The 23,246-nt window shown below is 50.0% G+C and overlaps 1 protein-coding gene across 7 annotated transcripts in view; it reads right to left on the minus strand.

The window, feature by feature from the left end:
- LOC144730017 (forkhead box protein P1-like) overlaps window positions 1–23,246 on the minus strand; it is a 401,316-nt gene that overhangs the window by 350,290 nt on the left and 27,780 nt on the right. The window lies entirely within an intron of this gene.

Genomic DNA, 23,246 nt, shown 5'->3' on the forward strand with positions numbered 1-23,246 from the left:
AATGATTACGGGCGCGTTTAAAACATTAAACGCGCCTGCTTATTGTGCGTTCGCCCGTTCGCTTGTTGACTTAAAATTAGCGCTTTCCCGTGATAGAGTCCAGCAGGCCAGAGACTTTGTTATTGAATTGGAAGTAATGCGTGTGCACATAGATGTGAAATTGTGCTGAGGTGTGTGCACAAAGACAAAGATCCCACATATAGCCTGAACATGATTTTGGGGGAAAGTGCCGAGTAGCACCTATGAAGGCTGGCACAGCGCAAGAGGGGGTGGGTGGGTGGCCAGCATCACACCCGGCCGCTTTTCTCTCCCCAGTAGCGATGAATACACACTGCACGAGGTACCCATTTAAGGCTGAATCGATCTAGGGGAGGCCAAGGACAGGTTCAGATACTCGTCAGTGGTGTTGACTGCGAGCGGGAATCGAACTCGGGCCGCCTGATTTGTAGCGCAGAGAGCGCTAACTACTGCACCACCACTCTCCCGCGCTATTGGATTGCTTACAAACACACACAGACAAAAACAAGTGAATGTCTTTAAATAAGTGAATAAGTGAATGTCTTTTGTAACGGAAGACATTACAAGTGCTACTGATGAGAAATGGTTTCACATTCCTAATCGAGGGGCGGGGGGGAGGGCTTCGAAAAGTAAATTTCTTTGTTGCCTCTAATATTTGTCAAGTGCCCCGGCGGACAGCCGCTCATTGTCGGCGTCACAAAGACACCGCAATTGGGAGGCGTTCTTTTAGTTGAGAAACTTTCTGAATGACAGTACAACTGCGGTGTGGCCGAACACGCATCCAGCCACAGCAGCTCCGCTCACGTTACCGCTTGCTCACAACCGCGGCCACTTTAGTTTTTATTTTATCTCGCAGGCTGCTTTAGTTAAAGGAGTTCGATTCACGCCGAGGACGATGCGAGCAGCAGACTTACTTTAAAAATCGCTTCTGGACACAGCGAGCTTTGCATTGGTAGCGGGCCATCCATGTCTCAGTCGATCGGCAGTGGGGGGATCAAATGTGGGCACTCCGCAACTCGTCCAAGACGTGGAAGCGTAGTGGACAATACTCTCTAGAGGGTCTCTAAAGAGCTTCCCCTCGTGTCCCGAGCACGTAATTGCAGGGTTACACCTGCACCTGCTATCGCTATGTGCAGCACACACTGCAAGCGTTAACTTGTCAACCTCCCCCCCCCCCCCCCCAATTCATCGCAGGAAGAGATCCCCAAGCCCCCCGCGGAACGCGTGGATTGTCCGAGCGGACAGACCGAGAGACGCTCCACGGCGCGTCTCTCGCCGCAGTCACACGCGTGTCGGTGTCGCTGGGGTAACCCCACTTCCCTCACATTGACCTTTGACCTTCTCACCCCCACCGTTCAATGGCGATTTCTACCAGCAGTCCGTCCACTCTGTAAGGGGTGGGAATTACCAACATGTCTACGAGGACCAACATCTTAAACGAGAGGGTCTACTTGCCATTAGCTGGCAGTTGGTATCGGTATCGATTCAACCAAACCTGACCCTGCCGATGAGGTCACCGCACGTCAAAAGCCCCGTCCAGAGTTTGCCTGTGCTGTTAAGCGAGCGCTCGTCAGGGCCAGCACGTGTGGGTCGCGTGGCCAGAAAAACGTGCCCGGCCGCCTTTGTCACCCTGGTGCCAACGTTCACACTCACAGCAACTGGTGCCCAGCTAAGGCCCGAGTCAACCTACGGGAGGCAATGGCCGCATTTATCCAGCACGGACCCCTGACAGTGGCTGCGTTCGTGAAGCTGACGCGCCGCTGGGGAGATGTTTGTGGCTGTGGCGGCACCCTTTCATCGTCGGAGGCAGGCGTGGGCTTGAAATGTATTGCCCGTTTTAATTTAATCACTGCCTTTTCTTGGAAAGGTTAAATATGTTACAGCGGAAATAAAAGTTATTTTTTTTTACAGAACTAGACAAAGGATTAAACCCAGGGCGTCAAGTTGTAACGCGTAGTTCGTGGCTGCGAAGGCGGTGGAGTTTTCGGGTGGGTTCCAATCGCAATTTCTGAATGGGGAAAGTCACAAAGGTGCAGCCCTGCAACTACTGTACATCAGGAGCTTGAGAGATAGAGAGCACCTCTAGAGAGTATTTGGTCTACTCTTCCACGCTGGCCAAACAGCTTCAAAGAAGTGGGACGTTTCACACTTTAATATCACCACACGAGACCTGCCGATTGACTGTGGTTGGCACTTACATTGCTACTGATGCTGGGTACACAGAGGCAGTAGTGATGGGGGGGGGGAGGGTAACTGCAATAATTGTTGTTTTATTTTAATCAGGTAAGGCCCACTGAGCAATGTAGCTCTTTGTCAGGAGCGACATAGCCACAAATGATAGCTCAAATAAATGCTTTATCATGTGGAAATCTGTATAGAAGCCAAATACTCTAAACGCATGTTGATTCTAAATGTGAAGGGAAAACCCGGTGGACCCGGAGAAAAATCCACGTGACCACTGGGAGAACATGCAAACTCCAAATATACAGCAGGCGTCAAGGTCGGGCTCGAACCCACGACCGCCTGCATGCCGAGCGAAGGAGTTCAAATCTCGCCACCATTGTTTCGGCAGCTGCACAAGTGTGCTGACCATTACTGAACTGCAGGGTTCCCAAAGAAGCTCCCCGGACACGTGGAGCAAAACGTCAGACATCGTTGCCAAACCGCGTTCGAGATCCGTACAGCACAACCGTGAAAACCGAGACGGTGGTATTGATTTTAACTCAAGCCTGTGTCTAAGTATTAAAAATGTTTTATGAGGGTACAACTTAGCATATTTGTCCAATGTCTTGAATATGTGTAGGAGGGAAACTTGAGTGTCTGCAGAAAACAAACATGACTACCTCGCCTGGTCTACAGGAGGTTGTTGGTTCGATACTGCACTTAGCGTATCTGGCTGCTACAAATGTCCACGCCATAAACCACTTCGTTTAGCTATCATTTGTGGCCAGATTGCTTCTGAAAAAGAGCTGTATATTTAAGTGGGCCTTACCTGTTAAAATAAAAATAGTTGATAGTTTTTTTTTTATATCATGGAAATAACACTGAAATTCTATCAGGAAAAATACCCAGTAACCAACTTGCTGGGCTGTCTTCCTACAGCATCAACTTAACATGCCTGCAGGTGCGTGTCACACAAATCATAGCTCCTCCTTTGCACGATCCACCAACACCCACTTCCAAGTCATCATATTAAAGGTGTTGTATCACCGCCACACCACGGCGGAATAGCACAAGGCACGCAACCGCACTGAAATATATACGAATAACCTTTGACCAAAACTATCGCACGGCAATAATGAACAGGGCCCAGGCTTGCCCACTGCAACATAAAACGGAAATAACGGAATATATAATGGCATGAGAATGGATGTTCGGAGCAAGAATAATGCAGACACACTCCAGCGATAACAAGACGATAACAATGGGACTATTCACCGTGGCAATAGGTCACAACACTGCACGTTTATGTCTTAATATTTGCCATTGATTTATGCGCCACGCCGTTGTTTTATTTGTCCTGAAAGGAGGAAAAAAATTGCCGCATTTCTCAATGGTTCAATTCAGTAATGGAATTGCTTTGCCACGCAGCACACCTTCAAACGACCGCGATATTTGACTGACTAAATCGTTAGTGGTGTAAAGCGTTAGACGATAAACGCCTAAAGATAAATATGAAGGCGGCATAAAAGCCATAATTGGAATTTGTACGGGATACGCGAGTTGTACGTACGGTTGTGTTTTAGGCACATTTTTTGAGTTGTTGCATTTTTAGGCCCAATTTTATCTATATGTCCCTCTATTTTCTTAATTTCAGATTTGAATTCATTACATTTTAAAAACTCAATGCTTATGGGCTACATTTTATAATTGTAAATCATATGAAATATTGATCATTACATTTTAATGTCCAACACGAAGCTGAATCGGTAAAACGTTAGCTTAAACGTAAATCAGTTTTATATTCTAATAAGTTAAGCAAAAGTTACGTCACACATGATGGCACTTTTGGCAGATAAAGTGCAGATGTTTCATCGTAGAAGTGACATCACTTCCCGTGATGCCGCATTTATGGATCAATCCAAAACAATTGCTTTTTTTGGATCGTTCTAAATGTTCGAATCAATGCCCAAGTTTTGGATCTTCCTGTTCAATAAAAATATGATCTTTCACTTACATGTGGAATGCAGGGGTTATAAAACAGTGATTGTTTTATACCAAGACTGGGCCTCATCATAGCAATGCGGAATTTACAATGCTGGTTCACTAACGGAGAGGAGCACTGCTGGATTGTTTAAACAATAAATCAATGTCTTATTTATTTACACGTGTAGCCAGTTGCCCAGCTAGGTTTGCAAGTGAGATTCGTGGTGCATCAGCACAGAACACGAACAGCAACATCAAAGTGATCCACACGAAGGAACAGCCAACAAGGGAACAGAACGCGTGGGAGGTACAGTACAGCCAAAATAATTGCTTAACAACCAAAAATGAATTATATTAAATTAACAATTAACAATATAAACAAGACACATTGGCACTTTGTCTGAGACATATTCCTTACAGCTTCCACTAAAGTTAAAATAGGTGACAACAACTCATGTTGATCTATTCTGTACACGTATTTCTTATTGCACGACATCGTGAACCCGGTGACCCGAGTTCGATTCCATGCCGTGACAAACATGAGCGGCAAGTGGCATCCGAACCCGTCCTGTCCTCCTCATTCATCAACACGCATCGACCAGCATGGCGCTGTATGGTCAAAAACAAACCTTGGTTGGACACGGTGCAGAATTGACAGGGAACTAAACTATGATTATTATCATTAAACCTACAATCTGAGTTCCTTCTATTGTTACTCCAGAGATTCACTAAATTATAAACAGACACCTTTACAATGCTCATTAGACCGGCACTTAGACTTTATAAAACCATCTTATGCTGGAAATAGTTTTAAGTAACCATTCGCTCACCCAATTGTACCCGAACCTTGCATCAAACTTAGAAGCTATTTCTAAAAAGGCACAAAGACAAACATAAGGTTTTTATTTTATTTGATTTTCGGGAGAGAAAAAAACTTTGGCAAAAAAGAGTTTTTTTTCATCCTTTCCTAAGGATCTCACGGCGAGGTAGCACGTGTTTGTGTTATAATCTCAGGTTACTTCAAAACATCGAGAGACTCACATCGAACAAAGGAGGTAGCCGCCAGAAGAACAGCTGAGATCCGTAACTAGGGCGCAGCATGCAACGCAGTATGCAGTGGAAAAATGATCGTTTCAAAATGATGACAATTACGTTTGCTAATGTCGCCAAGGTTTTTTTAGTGTTGTTGCTTTCGATTGGAAGCAGCAAAGAAAGGTTACGTTTTAGCTTCACCATTCGCTAACGATCATTGTAATTAATTATCCAGAGATGGGTTTTTTTTTCATAACGGGTCCTGCTTTGGAATGTTTGGCCTATCATCATCATCACCATCAGCCATGGCCAATCCCCTGCTGGATGACGGCCTCTCCAAGCCACCGCCACCACCACCTCTCACGTTCCTCCGATGTAATAATCCACGAGGCACCGGCAGATTGCATCGCTCCATCTCTCGGGTAGGCAGGCGCTGCGATCCATCCCATTCCTTGGCTGCTGCCAAAAAATAATTATTCGTGACCATCGGCCATCATCCGTTAGAGCCACGTGACTTTTAGTCACACAAATATCCAGAAAAGCAGCTTCATTGAGTCTCAAGACTGCATCGCCAGGGATCTGCTTCTGGGTGTTTAGCTGGTTTTGTTCTGCTCGTCCAGAGGCCAAAGTCAACATCGTCACCATCAGCCATGATCAAAACGCTGCTGGATGAAGCCCCCCCCCTCAATCCGCTGCCACCTCTCACGATCTTGGTTTGTAACAATCCACAGGAGCGCGCACCGGCCGTTTTAATTGCTCCATCTCCCCAGCGTACGTACCCTCTATCTAGGACATGTTAATTTCCTTTCGTTGCCACTCTGGGTTACTTTTAGAGGCCAAAATTCCCGGAGAAAACCCGCACAACATGGAAGACAATAAAGTGAGGATCCGTACAGGTGGGCTTCACAAACCGACTTGCTGTACTGCCATCTCCTGCCCATCTCTCGTGAACATGAGAACTGGAACAATAAACACAAAGATCCCCACATGCAGGCGACAAACGCCGTTGGGGAAAGTGCCGTTAGCGAGCACCTGTGAAGGCCGGCACGGCACATGGAGGGAGGTGGGTGGCAAGCGCCTCGCCTGGCCGCCTCTGTCTCCCTGGTGCTGATGTTCATACAGAGCACCAGGTACACATTTCATGCCGAGCCGACCTAGGGAAGGCCCATTACCGGTTAAAATATTTGTTACTGGCCTGGGATGAGAATCGAACTCAGGTCGCTGGGTTCGAAGCGCAGTGCGCGCTAACCACCGCGCCATCCCGCTTCCCACACACAACAAGAAGAAGAAGCTGCCATTCGCCACTCAGCGGCGGTGACGTCACCTTGGCGCTTGTGCCAGGATAGGTGCACACACAAAGACAAAGATCCCCCGTATAGCCTGAACAGACTGTACGGGCAAGTGGTTTAAGCGAGCACCTATTAAGGCCGGCACAGCACACGAGGGGGTGGGTGGCCAACACCGCGCCGCATTTGTCTCCCTCGTGGCGATGTTTACACATCGCACCAGGTACTCATTATGAGGCTGAGTCGACCTAGGGGAGTCTCAGGACCGGTTCAGATAATCTTCACCGGTGTTGGCCGTGAGCCGGAATCGGTGGTACATGTTGTTTATGTCGTTCATTGTGAACTTTCGGTCACAGTTCCGATGATCACTGTTACATTGCTTATGGCTTTATTTTGGTGATTTAGAAAAAGTTTTTTGGTTTGGCCATGTTTGTTTGTTGTAGTACGGAGTTAGAATGATGGCTTTAATCTAAGTTGTCTTGTGGCTGTTGTTTGACTTGCATCCCACTGGGATGTTTGCACAGCGTTGGTGTACGATGCTTTTTTTTCTGGAAGACTTTGCAGTTTTTTCATGGATTTTTCTGCTTGCGCATAGTCACTTGAAGATGTTTTCTTCTTCATGTTTTTGTTTTTTGTTTGTTGCGGTTGCAACTGATTCAAGAGCCGAATGGCTCACAGGGCTACACCAAATAAATGAAACCGAAACTGAACCTGGGTCGCCAGGTTCGTAGCGCAGTGTAGCGCTAACCGTTACACACATCCACACAAGCACACACGTGTACACACAAGCACACACACGCAATTTGACAACAAGTGTGCACGTTCACATAATGCCTGAGCAAAAAAAAAAGCTGGCAATCCACTGCCAATCATTGCCACTCTGATGATGATGATGATGATAATAGCCTCCCGGTTAAATGACCGCTCAGCAATTAATTAAGATTTGATGGTATAATTGAGACGTGCTGTTCAATAAAACAAACACGTTTCCCTTAATAAATTGCCGCCAGCGAAGGCTTGCAATCGCGTTAGAATGATTTATTTATATTTTTAACAAGTCCTCCACTTCCACGGCATATGTTCAACAGGTGTTTGCTACACGAGGACTTGTCCGACGATGCTCAGTGCTAAATGTCAAATCTCATCTTTGTCTCGCTGTCCGTGTGTGGCATTCATTGGGGAGCGGTGGGTGCAGCGGTTAGCACACTGCACAACGAATCCAGTGGCCCGAGTTCGATTCCCGCTCATGGCCAACGTCGGTGATGATTATATTATCAGCCCTAAATCAGCAATTGGTGCGGTGTGTAAACTTGGGAGACAAAGGTGGCCAGGGGTAATGTTGGCCACCCACCCCCTTGTGTGCCGTGAAGGCCTTCATAGGTGCTGCTCGCTAACAGCACTTGCACCAACAATCTGTTAAAGGCTATACAGGGGAACTTTGTATTTTTGGGGTCTATCCAGATCGGATTGTGCGAGGATCTCGCATTATACCCGACAGATCTGGACGTAATCCCATCACTGGCTTCCTCTGGCAGGCGAGGGTGCATTGGCCGAGTCATGTAGCCCCCATGTCCAGCCACTGCCATGGCCAAATAGCTCCCGTTTGGCCAGATAGAGTGAGTTAAACTGACACAGCATAGACAAAGGGGAGAGACGGGCTAACGTGGTCGAGAAAAAAACTTTTGGGTCTGGTGGATTTTGCGGACAACTGCTACCAGTGGTGTCAAGATCAGCCTCTGTGGAAAGGGATCGTGGAGGGCGCTGCTGGGAAGGTTGTGGAAGCGCTCCCCCCCCCCCCCAAACAACATAGAGAGGGGGAGGGATGGACTCTCACAACAACGAGCGGCGCATCGGGTGGCTAAAGCTCGGCGAGATGGCATGGTGCCGAGTGAAGGTTGTGCATCTGCCGGTCCCCACGGCTGGTCAACCCGTAACACCTGGGTCCCTCCAGTGATCTCCTGCCACAGAATTCTCACCTCTTTTCCATGGCTTCAAAGAGCACCTAGCTTGGCACAATGCCGAGGTGACCTCGCCACTGTGTTTGTGAAGGGCGCCGGCTGCTGTTGTTGTTGCTGCTGGTGTTGTTGTTGCTGCTGGTGTTGTTGTTGTTGCTGGTGTGGAGTGGTAGGATAGTGGGGAGCGGAAGTGCAGACAGATTAGCGTGCCGAGCTCCAAAACCTGGCACCCAAAGTTCGATTCCCACTCAGGGCCAACAACATGGACGATCACCTGAACCAGTCCTGGGCCTCCCCGAAGTCGACTTAGCCTCAAATGAGTATCTGGTTGCAATGTGTAAACAACGCCAGTGGGGAGACAAAGGCGGCCGGGCGTGGTGTTGGCCACCCACTGCCTCCGTGTGCCGTGCGCTGCCTTCATTAGGTGCTGGCTAACAGCACGTGTCCCAACAGTCTGTTTGGGAGCTACACGGGGGGTCCCTCTCACCGTTTGGAGTGGTAGGAAAGTGTTTTTTTGTACGCTGCCTTCGAGTCTGCTTCGATTCCTAAGCGTGCACAGCAGTGCTGACACAGCACGGCTGAGGCTGCCTCCTCGGTGGTGGGCTCAGACTGGGACAAGTCGTTGTCGGTGTCACGGTCGGCATTGCGCGAGAGATATCAAGGCGGTCGGGGAGTGCAGCTGGCCCCACACCATTCCAGCTTGTAAGCATGTCACCCCTAATAGGTGGTCACTGGCATTACTTACCCTGACAGTCTATAAATCTACCCGGGGATATGTCTCCGTCTGTGTGTACACGTGTGTGTATGTGTGTGTATAACAAACTCCTAAACTTTAAATTCAAACACAAACGCAATCTCAAAGTGCGCATGTTCAAATGTTACCAGGCCCAGACGCACACACACAAAAAATATAACAAAATTGTAACGCCGCCGTGTTTGAAGGTTGCGGTGATTAAGTGCAGAATTCACAGGCTTAAAAACCTCGTGGAGCCCAAAACTTCGTATCAACATGTGGCTTCAATAACGTTAAACCTTTGTGTAAACTCCCAGACGCTACAATGTCAGGGGCAGAGCCCATGAGTGGGCTGACAGACAAGGTGCAGCGCAATACAAACGATCCCTTCACGGCAGGAATGCGGGTTATGAAGAAACAAGAGCTTGGGAGCAGGTTACGCATACCGCTGCTGAAAAGGACAAAACAGAAAAGTTTGCCCCGCCTCGTTGCTTTTTTTCTTCTTCTTTCTGGTGTCAACTTTGTCATCGCCGGTAACGCCGGAGGAATTCATGATATCATTAATCAGGGCCGCACATCTTCCGACCGTCGTCGTTTCCCAAAGGAAAAAAGCCACCGTGCCGTGCCACAGTTGTCATTTCACCGCTGCCCGCGCTCACACAAAGGAAGGGGGCATTGAGGAGGGGCGGCGCTGGCGTTGCAAGGTCACCACCGTGTGCCATCGCCGGAGCTCCTAAAAACCATCACCCCCCCAAACTCGGAGCCATCGAACAAAGACGGCCACTGCATCGCGCGCAGCTTTCGGACACGCCTCTGCGGCCGTCTGGAACGCTCTTCCGTGCGATGTTAGGAAGCCACTGGAGCTGTGCACTTTTAAATCATCAAGGTTGAAAACTCTTTCATTTAGAACTGATTTTTTTGCGTATAGCTGCGCTTCCCCGCACTTCCGATTGGCGCGGTTGACTATGTACGATGCGAAAGAAGTTCAACATACAGACATACACATCACAACCTGTACAATTACCAAACGTGTTTGAGATGAGTTATTCATGTCTACTGCGCACACGTCTCTACGTAAGAACGCTTAGACGTCTGCTTCCCCCACCCCCCACCATGAAGACTGTTAAACTGAAACTCAACGGTCTCGCACAAATTAACAAACACCGAAAACGATCAACATCGACAACTGCACAGACATCTCAAAGCGACGCGTCGGTGACCGCCAGCGTGCATCTAGTCGCATAATTAGCCATCAATGCCAGCACCACTGGCAGCATCATCTTGACCGCCACCTCTGATTAGCACGGTTGGCTACGTACGGTGCGAAAGAAGTTCAGCATACAATCAGGACCCAGAAAAACGGTCGAGTGGGCAGCAGGAAAATTCAAGTTGCACGAAAAAAATCCACGGCTACGATCCGTCTTTCGCCATTGTCCAATGCTCACAGGACCTCGAAGTGCTTGCAACTCGCTGGCTTCACCTTGCACGAAGATCCGCCGCTGCACCGTAGCCTCCACCTCGCAGGGTACAGCTGCCTCCTCTTGCATCTCATCCACGCAGCCAAGCCACAGCTCAAGTATATTTCACCGAGTTTCTGGATTTACCCTGCTGACCGCCGAGCCGCTGTCCGGGGAAGCGACAGTGAGATTCCCACTTCCTCCCACCAGCGCCTCCCTCGCCGGGCGGTGGGCGGTGATCCAGGGTTGGTGGACCACACGGAATGTTGTGGAACTCCCCTCCCGTGGGTGTCGAGGTGCCGTACCCTGGCGGGCTGTGAGAAGGCTGCACAGGAGCGGTGGCCAACTGGCGTCTCCCGAGCCGCCCGCGGCTCTTCAATGCGCAACATTCGTCTCCATCGAAGGGGCATAACGAAGAACATACTATCAACAGTAGCACAAATAATAATGAATGTCTCCCGTGCTGTGCCAAAAACAGTCTCGAAATTCACTTACATTTCCCCTTGGCTCTTGGTACAGGTTGGCCATCCCTGCTGTAAATGTGGACCTCACCTGTTCCATCTGTACGAGATAGAAGTTTCCCTCCGCGTGTAAACACTCATTAATTGGCCGATAGCGCCTTAATATATACACGATAATATATAGAGGACCGCAGAACTTGGTGGGATGTTTCATAATGGCTCAGCACATGGCAGCCCTTTTCTGTGGTTCCTCCTCGCATCCCCAGTTCGCTGTTTCTCTTTTGAGTTCTGCGGCACATTACGAGTTGAAATTATCATTGTTGTTATTAAAGTGTGATAAGTGTCAGCAAGGTGCTGTTGGCAGGCAGCGGAGCAAGCAGGTTGGTAACCTGCCTGTGAAGGGTTGGGAAAGTTCGCATGTCTCGTCTTCATGTCTTTGTGGTTTTTCCCCCAAGGTATTCCAATTTCCCACTCAAACACAAATTAACCCAACATCCCAAGTCCGGGACCCTGTTGACAAAAAAACAAGACTCGGGATGAAGTGAAGCTTTCTTGAGCAAACATCAAAATGAGTAGGGGAAGCGTACAGACGTGTGGAGCAGGAGTATGATGCTAAGCAATCTGGCCTTAACGTCATGCGAATTCGCTGAAAGCCAATGCATCAGCAATCTTAGCAGCCTAACAAATGTCTCATTGTGCTGGTTCCCGCTTGGCCGTGTGCATGCGTGCGTGTGCTTGCACTTGTTTGCCACTCTGCGTACTTGCTTTCCCGAGAGACTGAATGATTGCATTCCTTCACCTTACCCAGGGCCCGGACAGGTGTCCTGTACAGACGTTCACACCCCATGCAACGGGTCATCGAAGCGTCCCTCGTCGCGCTCGCACGCGTGCCACGGGGAGAGTGCAGCCGCGTCGTTGCACCTTCAACGTCGCCGCCGCTTTACCAACGCGGATGCTCGAGGCCCGTGTTATGTTTGTAATTAAGCGATCAATTAACCAAAGGGTAAACAGGGGAAAGGTGCAGCCCTGCGATTGACTGCTCACACCGCTGCTGGGCAGAAGGCCCTCGACGGGAGGGGGCTCTCGGAACCGACTAGGGCAGGGGTGGCCAACCAGTAACAGACGAAGAGCCAAACAATATACCCAGGCGTTGTGCAAAGAGTCAAGTGTATATATGTAGTCATTACTCTTTGCTACTGTGATCGTATGTTCTACGTTTTGCCCCTTCGACAGAGGCGCGTGTGGTGGATTAAAGAGCTCCACGCGGTTGGGGAGACGCAGTTGACCGACCCCTGGACAAGGCATTTTTGGCCTACTCTTCCATGCTGGCTAGATATCTTTGAAGAAGGCGGGAGGCACCCACGCTTCGCCCCATCGGACGCGACCTGCGAATCGACTGACGCCGCTCGTGTGGACAGAGGCGGTGCGCGATCGTTCCACACGTCCGCCAGATTGAACTGGCGGACGTGCGGACTGCAGGGCCCCAGTGCGTCGACCATTTACACCGCCGCCGCCGCTGCTGCTGCTGCAGCGACGGCGGCAGCCGCAGCATCCCAGATGAATAAAAAACAATCAGTCGCATCGCGGTGTGAGGCCACTCGGCTCAGGAGAGATCGGGGGGGAGGGGGGAAGTCGAACAATGAAGAGGACATTCCAATGTAAGAAAGTGCGAGGTTTGTGAAATGCATGAAACGCGTTTTGTGGAAATTAAAAACAGGTTTGTTTTTAAATAAGGGGGGGTGGGAATGCAGATTTGGTGCAGGCTAAGTTATGCACTGCACGCTTATAACTATGTGTTGCCGTATGTTCGAGAATAAAAGTGGGAAATAATGTAACGCGCCAGTATCATTGTACGGGAGTGGAGGCAGGCAATGTAAGAAGGCAGTAGGGTGCGGGCCTCGGTGTCCGGATATTGAATGTTACCTCCCTCACACATGGCTGGGAGTTCTCTGGGCACTCCGCTTGCCTCTCTGACTGTGTAAATTCCTTCATTGTCTAATCTTTGTCGCAAGGGATTACAACCTTACTAAAGTCGAAACGTTACCCGTTCACACCTTCAAATCGTGCCACGTGTTGCTGGCCACTTGTCATCTTTGCGCTTTTGGGGACCTGGGCTCAGCGACTAAGATTTTTTTTTTTACCCATGCAGAAAACACAATCAGGGAATTGGGATAACATCCTTAACAGGGCCCCCGCCTTGAAACTCGAGAGTCTTTCTGGGCAAAAAAACCCGTTAATTAATAAGAGTAAATCAGACATTTGGCACATCTAGATATTTCCTCCGAATAACAGAAAATAATTAGTTTTTTGTTTTGTGTTTAAATTCGCTTCAGGAGCAAAACGGTTTTCCAGAGCTCTCTCTCTCCGATGTGTTTACGGGTCGCACCGCGGGGTTTGCTCGTCGTGAAGTCCGACGTTTCGCTCCACGTTGCCGGGAGCTTCTTCAGGTCGGAGCTTCTTGAGGCAAGCTCAACTCAGTTCGTCTTGTGCTCCACATGCTGGCAGGTTCTTCAGGACCAGCGTGGTGAAGTACGGTGAAGCAACCCACCGTCGGCCCCGCCATAGTGACATTAAACTAGACTGAAACTAAACTATTATTTTTTTTAACAGGTAAGGCCCACTGAGCTGTATAGATCTTTTTTTATAAGCAACCTGGCCACGAATGATAGCCCAACGAAGTAGCTTAATCACGTGGAAATGTATAGCAGCCAAATACTCTAAATGTGTGATGTTGATTCTAAATGTGAAGGGAAAACCCGGAGGGCTAGGAGAAAAGTCCACGCGACCACGAAGAGAGAGAAATATACAGCAGGCGTCAGTGGTCGGGATCAATGGCTTGGCGAGGCTTTGACTTAGCAGTGTATTATTTCATACTAAATTCAGGTCTCGAAGTTCCTCAAGAAGTGAAATCAGTTAAACGCCGAATCTCAGCACACGCAGCGAAATGTCAAAACATCGTTCAGAACAACTGGCAGCACAGCACGGAAACCCAATAGACAGCTGCACAGCACAATCGCAAAAACCTACTCAAGTAGCATGAATTTAAAAAAATAAATGGAAATGTACAAGACAAAAGAACACATTTCGGAGATAGTTTTTTGAAAGCTGCGCTGACAAAAATTTCACCAGTGCCAATTTCACGGCTCTCACAGAACACAGTTCAAATGAGTAGACTGGCTTTGTTGTTGGTGTGGACTAGTTGTCTTGCAGAGGAGGTTCTCCTGATCCGTGGCGAGGCACTGACCCGGGCTGATTGTGAGCGCGGTCCCAACATCTTGCTCTAATTAGCAAGAGTCCTGGGCCCGTGCCGGTGTGGGTGCCGTTACGGCCCAGTGTAAGCGCCGCCGCTCTCTGTCTGCATGTCTCGCGACTCGCCAATCTCCCCAGGGGGAATGCTCGGCAGCTTCAAGTGAAGGACGCGGCCTCGCAGGTGGACGGGGAGGCGGCGGCGGCCAGCCGGCGAACTCGGGAGGCTCACGGCGCGTCGAGAGCTCCAAGCCGCCACCGCCGGCATCCCCGGGGCACCACGTTTGGGCTTCAGTCGCCGCTCCATTAAACCGGGTTCCGAAACTTAGTGGGGTGAGCACCACGGTCGCGAGATGTTTACTACCTCGTCCGGTATGCAGGAGGTCGTGGGTTCGATCCTGACCTTGACGCCTGTCTATTTGGAGTTTGCGTGTTCGCTCTCCCCATGGTCGCGTGGATTTTTCTCCGGGTCCTCTGGTTCTTCCCACCATATTTAGAAACGTGCGTTTAGAGTATTTGGCTGCTATAAATGTCCACACTATAAGCTACTTCTCGTTGGGCTATCATTTGTGGCCAGGTAGCTTCTGAAAAGAGCTATATATATAGCTGAGTAGGCCTTACCTGGTGAAATTAAAATAGTTTAATTATAGTATAGTTTAGGAGTTTGCCGAATAACGAACAACAGCTTGGCCTGAGATAACGGATAACAAAAATGCGCCTTGTTAAATTAATAACACAGTACATAGCAGCCCTGACGCTGCCACGGTAGAATATTTAGCACGCTGGACTTGCAATGGGCAGGTTTCTTAAATCCCACCACACTCCAATCCACCCAGCGGTGTAAATGGATAACAACCCCAGTCGATCGGATACACCAAACTCTTCCAAGATGTCCTGGCCTATGTAGAAGACTCCCCTATAGAGCGACACTCTAGGGCTCTCTCTAGCGGAGGCATATCCACCAGCAGTGGCACAAGTAAGCCATTTGCAAGGCTGCACCTTTAACTCTCTACGTCAGCCCCGAGGCTCAAACATGTTGGTTTGATTGCAATACTAAAGGAAGACTCAGCAGAGCGCATCTGAAGGGACGCCCCCTTCTGCGTGTTTATCAGCCTCCTGAAGTAATCCCAGACAGAGTTCCGTGACGTTTGCTTCCAGGAACATTCTCCAACACGCGCCGTGAAGTGAACACTGCTCGTTCCGAGAGTTCCAAACGGACATTTTAGAAATCTTCTTGAACCTGGCACCATTCACATGGCGAATGAAAGCGAGCGTTTTGGTTTAGTTTTACATTTGGCGTTATCATTGTCGTTCACACAAACAGCATCTCTCACGATCGCAGAGGGACCACAGACGAGCGGGAAGGCAGCAGCAGCCAGCTGGCGATGCGGCACCAACAATTGCCTACGCTCTGTGGTGCTCTATATATGAAGATGCTTTCAGCCAATCAGCGAGTGTTTACACAAGCGGGAGGTCACCGGAGCACGCGGAGAAAACCCACGTGTGGCGAGGGGGCAACGCTCTATCCCACACAGAAGGAGACAGACGATATTCGCCCGCACTTCACCGTACCGTCTTCTCGTGGCGAGCCAGGATACAGCCACCTCACCAACACCCAAAGGGAGTTTCACAACATGTGCGCGGTGATGCACCAACCCTCGCTGCCTCCACGCTGCTAGATGACGAGCATCCGACATGCAGCACGGCACTGCCGTGAATAGAATCAGGCTTGGGAAACACCTATTCTTGATGTCGACTCACACCTGCTTGGGAGGTTTTGGGTTGGGGGGGAGGAGTAGGACGAGGACACTGTGGTTCAACACGTGGATTGGGGCCACAAACCTGTCACCCGCTTTGTTGTTTGGATGTGGCTTGCGAGGCGGTATCCGACAGCGTGGCACTGCGGTTGGGGAGCGCTTGACTCGCGAGTTCAAATCGCGGTCAGGGGTTGCCTCCGCCGAATCGTGCCTCCGAGTACCACGTTTTTTGGGAAGTCCAAGGAGTGGGTGTCACACGGAAAGATGGGCTCCCGTCCACTGGAATGTGGACTTTCCACCGCTGGCTGAGGGTAACCAATAAAGAGAAACCCCACTACACACTTTGACTCTGATATGCATATTGCAATACAAGGCTAAAAGAGTCCTTAACAGGGCTTGTGTTGTTAGCCGGCAGCGATAATTAAGCGTTGTTGATCACCAGGAGCACAATTCTAATGTCTATTGTTAACAAGGCCACCTTGGAGGGATGCTGCCACGGTGGTGTAATGGCCAGTACTTACTGCACGGGGAAACCGCAGCAGTGAGTCCATTGGCAGGTGGAGTATGTTGGGGTACATTGTGGGCGACTCCCACCTCCTTCAAGACGTCCTGGCCAGCGTGGAAGAGCAGGCTAAAGTAAACCCGGCAGAGGAGCTCTCCAGAGCTCCACGTTTCGGAGGCTCTTCTGACGGCAGTGGCGTGAGCAAGCCATTGCAGGGCTGCGCATTCACCTTTGCTGCACGCACGATTTAGAGCGACGATGTACTGCTGTACTCGTGGACTGAGCCACTTGTAGGAAACGTCTCGATACGCGCAGGTCAACACTGCACATCCACTCCACTTCGCATCGAAGCGTCCCGTAATCGCCACCACGGCAAACTTCACACTAGACAACGATCCCCCGTGTAGCCTCGACAGACCGTCGGGGCAAGTGCCGTTAACGAGTAGCACACGATGAGTTGGGTGGCCAGCAGCGCGCACGCCCGGCCGCCTTTGTCTCCCGAGTGGCGATATTTACACACCGCCACTCGCTACTCATTTGAGGCCGAGTCGACCTAGGGGGTTGGTGGTGGTGGGGGGGTGCTCAGAACCGGTTCACAACAACCGTCACGGTGTGGGTGGAACTGTGAGCGGGATTGGTTCTCGAGTCGCCGCTGGGTCTGTAGGGCAGCCCCCCCCCCCCCCCCCGGCTGGGGGCGGCAGCAGTCGCTTTGTATGTGGGGGGGGGGGGGGCACCACGGCAGCGGCTAAGGAGAGCGTCAATCCACGGCCGGTGGGGGGGAGGAGGGGGTGGTGGAGATGGAGCAACGCAGATCAGACTCGGACAAAGGTCCCCACGGTGAGGGCACGGGTCAGCGGTCGCACGGGCTTCTGAGCGAGCGAGCGAGCCAACAAAGTGGCGCGCCACGCTGAGGCCACGCCAGGGGTTACCGCGGTCAGGCAGAGGCTGCCCGGGTCACTCGGCGCAGCCTCCTGGGTAGGCAGGGGGGGGGGGGGGGACGAGTGGACTCTCAATTAACCGTGGCCAGGGCCGGCCGGATGAGCCCGGCCTTCCCAGCCCCTTTAGCAGCGTGAGGTGCAGGCCCCCAGCCCTCCCCCTGTGCACACTCCCACTCCTCCTTTGGCCAGAACCCCCCCACCCCTGCCAGGCCCCCCCCCCCACATCACCCCCGCCCCTCCCCCCACAACTATGACACGGGTGAGCCCGACAGCGAGTCGGATTCTCCTACGAAAACTCTGAAAAATAGTCGCTTTCTACTCAGATGTATGTGTGTGTGGGCTTCACGGTGGCGAGATGTTAACTACCTCGCCTGGTATGCAGGAGGTCGTGGGTTCGATCCCGACCTTGACGGCTGTATACTGAGTTTGCATGTCTCTCTCTCCCCATGGTCGTGCGGATTTTTCTCCGGATCCTCTGATTTTTCCCTCCACATTTAGAAACTTGCTTTCCATTTCCACATGATAAGCCACTACGTTGAGCTATCATTTGTGGCCAGGTCGCTTCTGTAAAACTGACCTTTGTAGCTCAGTAGGACTTGGTAAAATTTTAAATAGAATATAAATGTTAAACTTCTTTCGCACCGTACATAGCCAACCACGCTAATCGGAGGTGCTGGAACTAATCGGCTGGGATTGCACACAACAATCATCGCCTCCGACTGGCAGACTAGCGCCCGTTTGCAGGCCAGGGTAAGGTCGGTAAAAACGAGTACTCGTCTTTAGTGGGCAACAGACATCATTATGTTGATACTGGCCCACAGTGTCGGGGTGCGGGATTAACACCGGTGATACAATCGGGGATGTTTGAACGACTACTTATATCCAGGGGAGCCCTCACTGTCCCAAGGCTCCTTCTCACCACGGTAAAGGCTTCAGAGGTATGGCGAATTCCTTTTTGAGCAATCGTGGATGGTTGGAGGAAACCACAGTACCTCGTGAAAAAGCTACACGCAGTCAGGGAGAACGCCAAAATAAAATGCGTGGGTTTCAGCAGACTAATTGTTGTACTGCCACCTCTGCCCCTGCAGATGGGCATCTCGTCCATACGATCGGAGATCTGTATACGACGATTTTCAAAGTTGGAATACTGATCTCACGTAAGGGCCAGAGTTGCTACCTCTCCGTACTTGATGGAATTCAGCGCAACGCAGCCAGGTCGATTGATGATCCAGCACGCCGCTCATTTCACTCAAGTGGCTCGCTCACTGGCAGTCGGTCAGCCCGTTATCACTCTTCAATGATGGTTAATGTCCCCTGTGAACTTCACTCGTCGATTCACCCACCCATGTTGAGGACTTGGTCTTCCAGACCGTTTCATCTCATCCTCACCGCATTCATCCACAATGAAGCAGGTCATAAAACAATTCACTTTTGGATACTCTCGACTTTGGGATTCCATCCAATCACCGTATATTTTCAATAGCAGAAACATATCAACTCTCACGCACTTTTTCTTCAATCCGTGCTTGCCACTTGGCTTTTTGTTGTGCCTATGGGCACAAAGTGCCGCTTTGCAGGTGCGTTGTTATTGTTATATAAAAATCACTGCCGGCAGTTTTTTTAAAACAATGTCAGGATAAAGGTGCAGCCCTGCAATGTCTTGCTCACGCCACTGCTGGCGGAAGGGCGTCAACTCGAGAGAGCTCTGGAGGGGGAATTTTGAATTCCTCTTTCACGCCGGCCAAGGAAGAGGTGAAAGAGTTTTGGGTGTACCCACCACTTCACCCCACCGCACACGAAATGCCAAGCAACTGTGGTGTCATTTTATACCGCTGGCTGGACAAAGGTGCGGGGTGGGTATTTAAGAAATGTTCACCATTGTTTGAAATGCTATCCATCGAACAAAAACGGCCACTGCATCGTGCACTTTAAGATGCGCTTCTGTGGACGTCGAGAACGCTCTTCCTTCTGATATTAAGAAGCCACTGGAGCCGTGCACTTTTAAACCATCTAGATTGCAAATTAATTTATTTAGAACTGATTTTTGCGTTTAGTTTGTTGTCCTTCCCCCGCACCTACGATTAGCACGGTTGGCTACGTACGGCGCGAAAGAAGTTCACCATACATACATACATACAAATCGTACCCAGTTTGCTAACCATTACACCACGACAGCATGGGTTTTAAAACGGTTTTCAAATTTCACATTCTCCAAACGAAAGCACTGTCCGATGGCTCTTCATCATTCTCTTCTTCTTGCACCTTTGTGCATTTTCGAAGCGAGCTATTTTCTCGGGCAAAAAAATCAAATATTTCACGTTAATCCAGGATAAATTACATTTCTGCATAGAGGATGCCAGCTGATCCACTTTAAGACTGCTTATTGATATCAGGAGGGAGAAAAATAAACATTTGATATCCACAAATCTCAGCTCCGATCTCCTGTACACAGGTGAAGCCTCCAAATTGTGGTGACAGGATTAAGATACGGAGTACCAAACATTGGTGGACTTTGAAGACAAAGCCAATTATAAAATGGACCAAATAATTATTATTAGAAATACAATTTAGCATGTCAATTAGGCTGAGAAATTGTAATCTTAAGTAAGCAGGTAATGACTAACTTTTGGCAAACAGCATGGTCAACTAATTATGCATTTTTACCTTCGGGCAATCGGCTTATGCTCTTTCTCACGTCCACTCACAATTATAAGAGAGTTTATTTTATCAGACCCTGAAATAGACAAAACATTTGTACGATCACATGAGAAGTCCTGTGTGGTCTGACCCACGTGTACATTGTTGCCTCTGTGATGTCACCGGAACCTAACCTGCCTCTTGGTCACGACGCTGAATGGGAACACGGTGACCTGATCATGATGATGTGTCAGTGGTGTGTCCAGCAGGCTATTCACCAACCCACTCGTTCACTCACTCACCCACTCACTCGCACATGTTAGTGGTGTCCCACCTATATCCTCACTAACCCACTCACTCGCACATGTTAGTGGTATCCCACCTATATCCTCACTAACCCACCCACTCACTCGCACATGTTAGTGGTATCCCACCTATATCCTCACTAACCCACCCACTCACTCGCACATGTTAGTGGTATCCCACCTATATCCTCACTAACCCACTCACTCACTCGCACATGTTAGTGGTGTCCCACCTATATCCTCACTAACCCACTCACTCACTAGCACATGTTAGTGGTGTCCAGCCCACCCACTCACCCACACAACCACCCTGGCTGTCCAACTGATGATGCTAGTTGTAATTACTGGCGAAACTTCATACTCAGATTGTAAATATTGTGGATTTGCTGTCAAACACGCCGGTGTGCTGTACTAGTGACGGATTGCCATGTTCTGTGTACGTGATAAACCTTACTAAATCGGCTTTGTCGGGTGGTGGCAGGTTTAACGACACATTTAGATTCACGCGATCTATCCCCCTCAAAAAACCTATATTATGGATTTTTTAAAATCTTGTTTCTACAGGTACTATAACAGGCTAATATTGCAAGCAAGAGCTCTTCAAAAATGGGCAATTGCAATAATGGTCAGTGCTTCTCCACCGCTGATAACGCCACCTGCCCCCCTTGAAGCTGTCAAGGCACGCCAATTGTGTCTCGTTTCCACACACACACAAGCCACAAACCGTGCTTCGCCGTGCCGGCAGAAGCTGCAGAGTCCTTTAACCTGCACGGGGTGGAGCGGCGGCATTGTTGTTGCGAGAGGCGAACCGGTGGGAGGCAGACAACAACAACTCCTCTGTTTGCCCGTGGCGCTTTCAAAGTGGCGTGCAATAGCTCGCCCTGGCGCTGTCGGCTCGCGTTGAGTGAGCCGCGCTCACCCCGAGCGCCGTCATTCCACACGCACGGGCGCGTCGTGAACAAGCGCGCGCTGCGTGGGTTTCTGCGTTCGGGTTTTTCTTCTACTTCTTCTTGGGGGCAAAACATAAAAATTGGTTCTTGACAATTAATCCCGAATTGCGCTGCAATAGCGCCGGATCGTATAAAATAAAAGGCATTGTGCCATTACACAACTGACGACAGGTGACAGAGAGCACAGAGCTACAATGGGAAACTCTCGAATGGTGGAACCGTTCAATGTGTCCAGCCACGTGGCACAATGTTTACCAACGGTAGCAGAATCGAATCAACACATCATCTCCCGAGGTGATATAAAGTGGGTACTGCTTTGTAGGAGATCGACAATACTCATTGTATGGGGGAGGGGGGGCTGGGGGAGGCTAAGCACCACCTCCGTCCCCAGCTAAAGGTTCGGCCCCCCTTTAAAATGTAAAGTCAAAACAACGTTGGTACAAATATATCCATGGAAGGGCTGAGACCCCACCCCCTTTAAGAAAGGTCCTGCTACAGGACATAGAAGTGTCCTGATGCAAACATTCCATCTCAACAGTGATTGTATACGCTTCTAGGCCAGAGACAGTGGTGGAAATGCCACATTCATCTGTCCTTATTTACACAATATCTCCTGTCGGCTTTTCACCAGCTGGTGGTGATTATTGATCATTTTTGATTGAAGGTGGTGGCCTGAGTTGATCAAGATCTGGAGTTCATATCCCCAATGAACTTTGTTCTTCATTGAGTGTGAAGTACTCCCCCCCCCCCCCGCACAAAGGACGGAACTGCCCCGGGCCTGAGAATGTGGAATGTATCCCATTGGCTCGAGGCTGGCCAATGGGGATGAGCACTGCCGAAGCTCACGCAGACAGACACAGTCACCTTTGAAAATAACATGTGGTGTGTTTGTTATGAAATCTCATGCAGCAACTACATACTTTGTAAACAAGGGCACATCAATTTTCAGATCAGACACGCACCGCAGCACGTGCATCATGTGACCTTGCTATGCTGACACGCACGGAGGCGTGGGTGAGCTGTGACACCGAGCCAAGTCCGTGGACGTGCACCCCAGAGAGTAGGTGGTACCTGAAACGGACCTGGGACCTCCGCTGGATTGACCCTGCCTAAGACGAGCACCTGAACGCATCGCCAATTGGCGCACAGACAAAGTGCAGCAGGGTGTGCGTCGTAGCAGTCACCAGGGCCCTCCGGCGTGCCTTGCCCGTACTTGACGGTACATCGGTAAAGATGCCAGTGCAATTGCTTGCTCAGGCCACTTCTGGCGGGAGAGACCTCCAGTTGAGGGATCTCTTCTTCTTCTTCTTTCTTCCGTACGGCTGCTGATGTAGATGCAGTGCATCGACTACAATCTCACGTCCCGGAGGTCAAGCCAGATAACCGCGTCAAGAAGAGCGGAGTGTCGATCATCGCTGCGATGTCTCCTTCGTATGTTTGTGGATTGGGCATTGCGTCGTTATACGTTGTTACGGTCTGTCCTGGATGACCACAGTCGCAAGCTACTGGACAGTTTTACATTTTTCATTTGTGCATCGGGTTTCTGCGGATGTGGTTTAGGGTGGACCATGAGTCTTGTGGCAGATCAAACCCAGCGGTCTTCTGCGTTGGGTTTTTCACAGATATCTCTAAAAAGACCCTTTTTAGGGGCAGTTGGCCTACTCTTCTATGCTGATCAGAGGCGGGAGTAGCCACTCTTTACCCCACTGCACGCGCACTGCCGGTCGACTGACTGTGGCCTACCCGAGTGTATTGCTGGGTTGACAGAGGTGGTGGGGTTGGGATTTAACAACAAAAAATAACAACCTGTTTGAGCACAGTTA

This window comes from Lampetra planeri, chromosome 34 (genome assembly GCF_965212315.1).
Source record: "Lampetra planeri chromosome 34, kcLamPlan1.2.h2, whole genome shotgun sequence".
Lineage (NCBI taxonomy): Eukaryota > Metazoa > Chordata > Hyperoartia > Petromyzontiformes > Petromyzontidae > Lampetra > Lampetra planeri.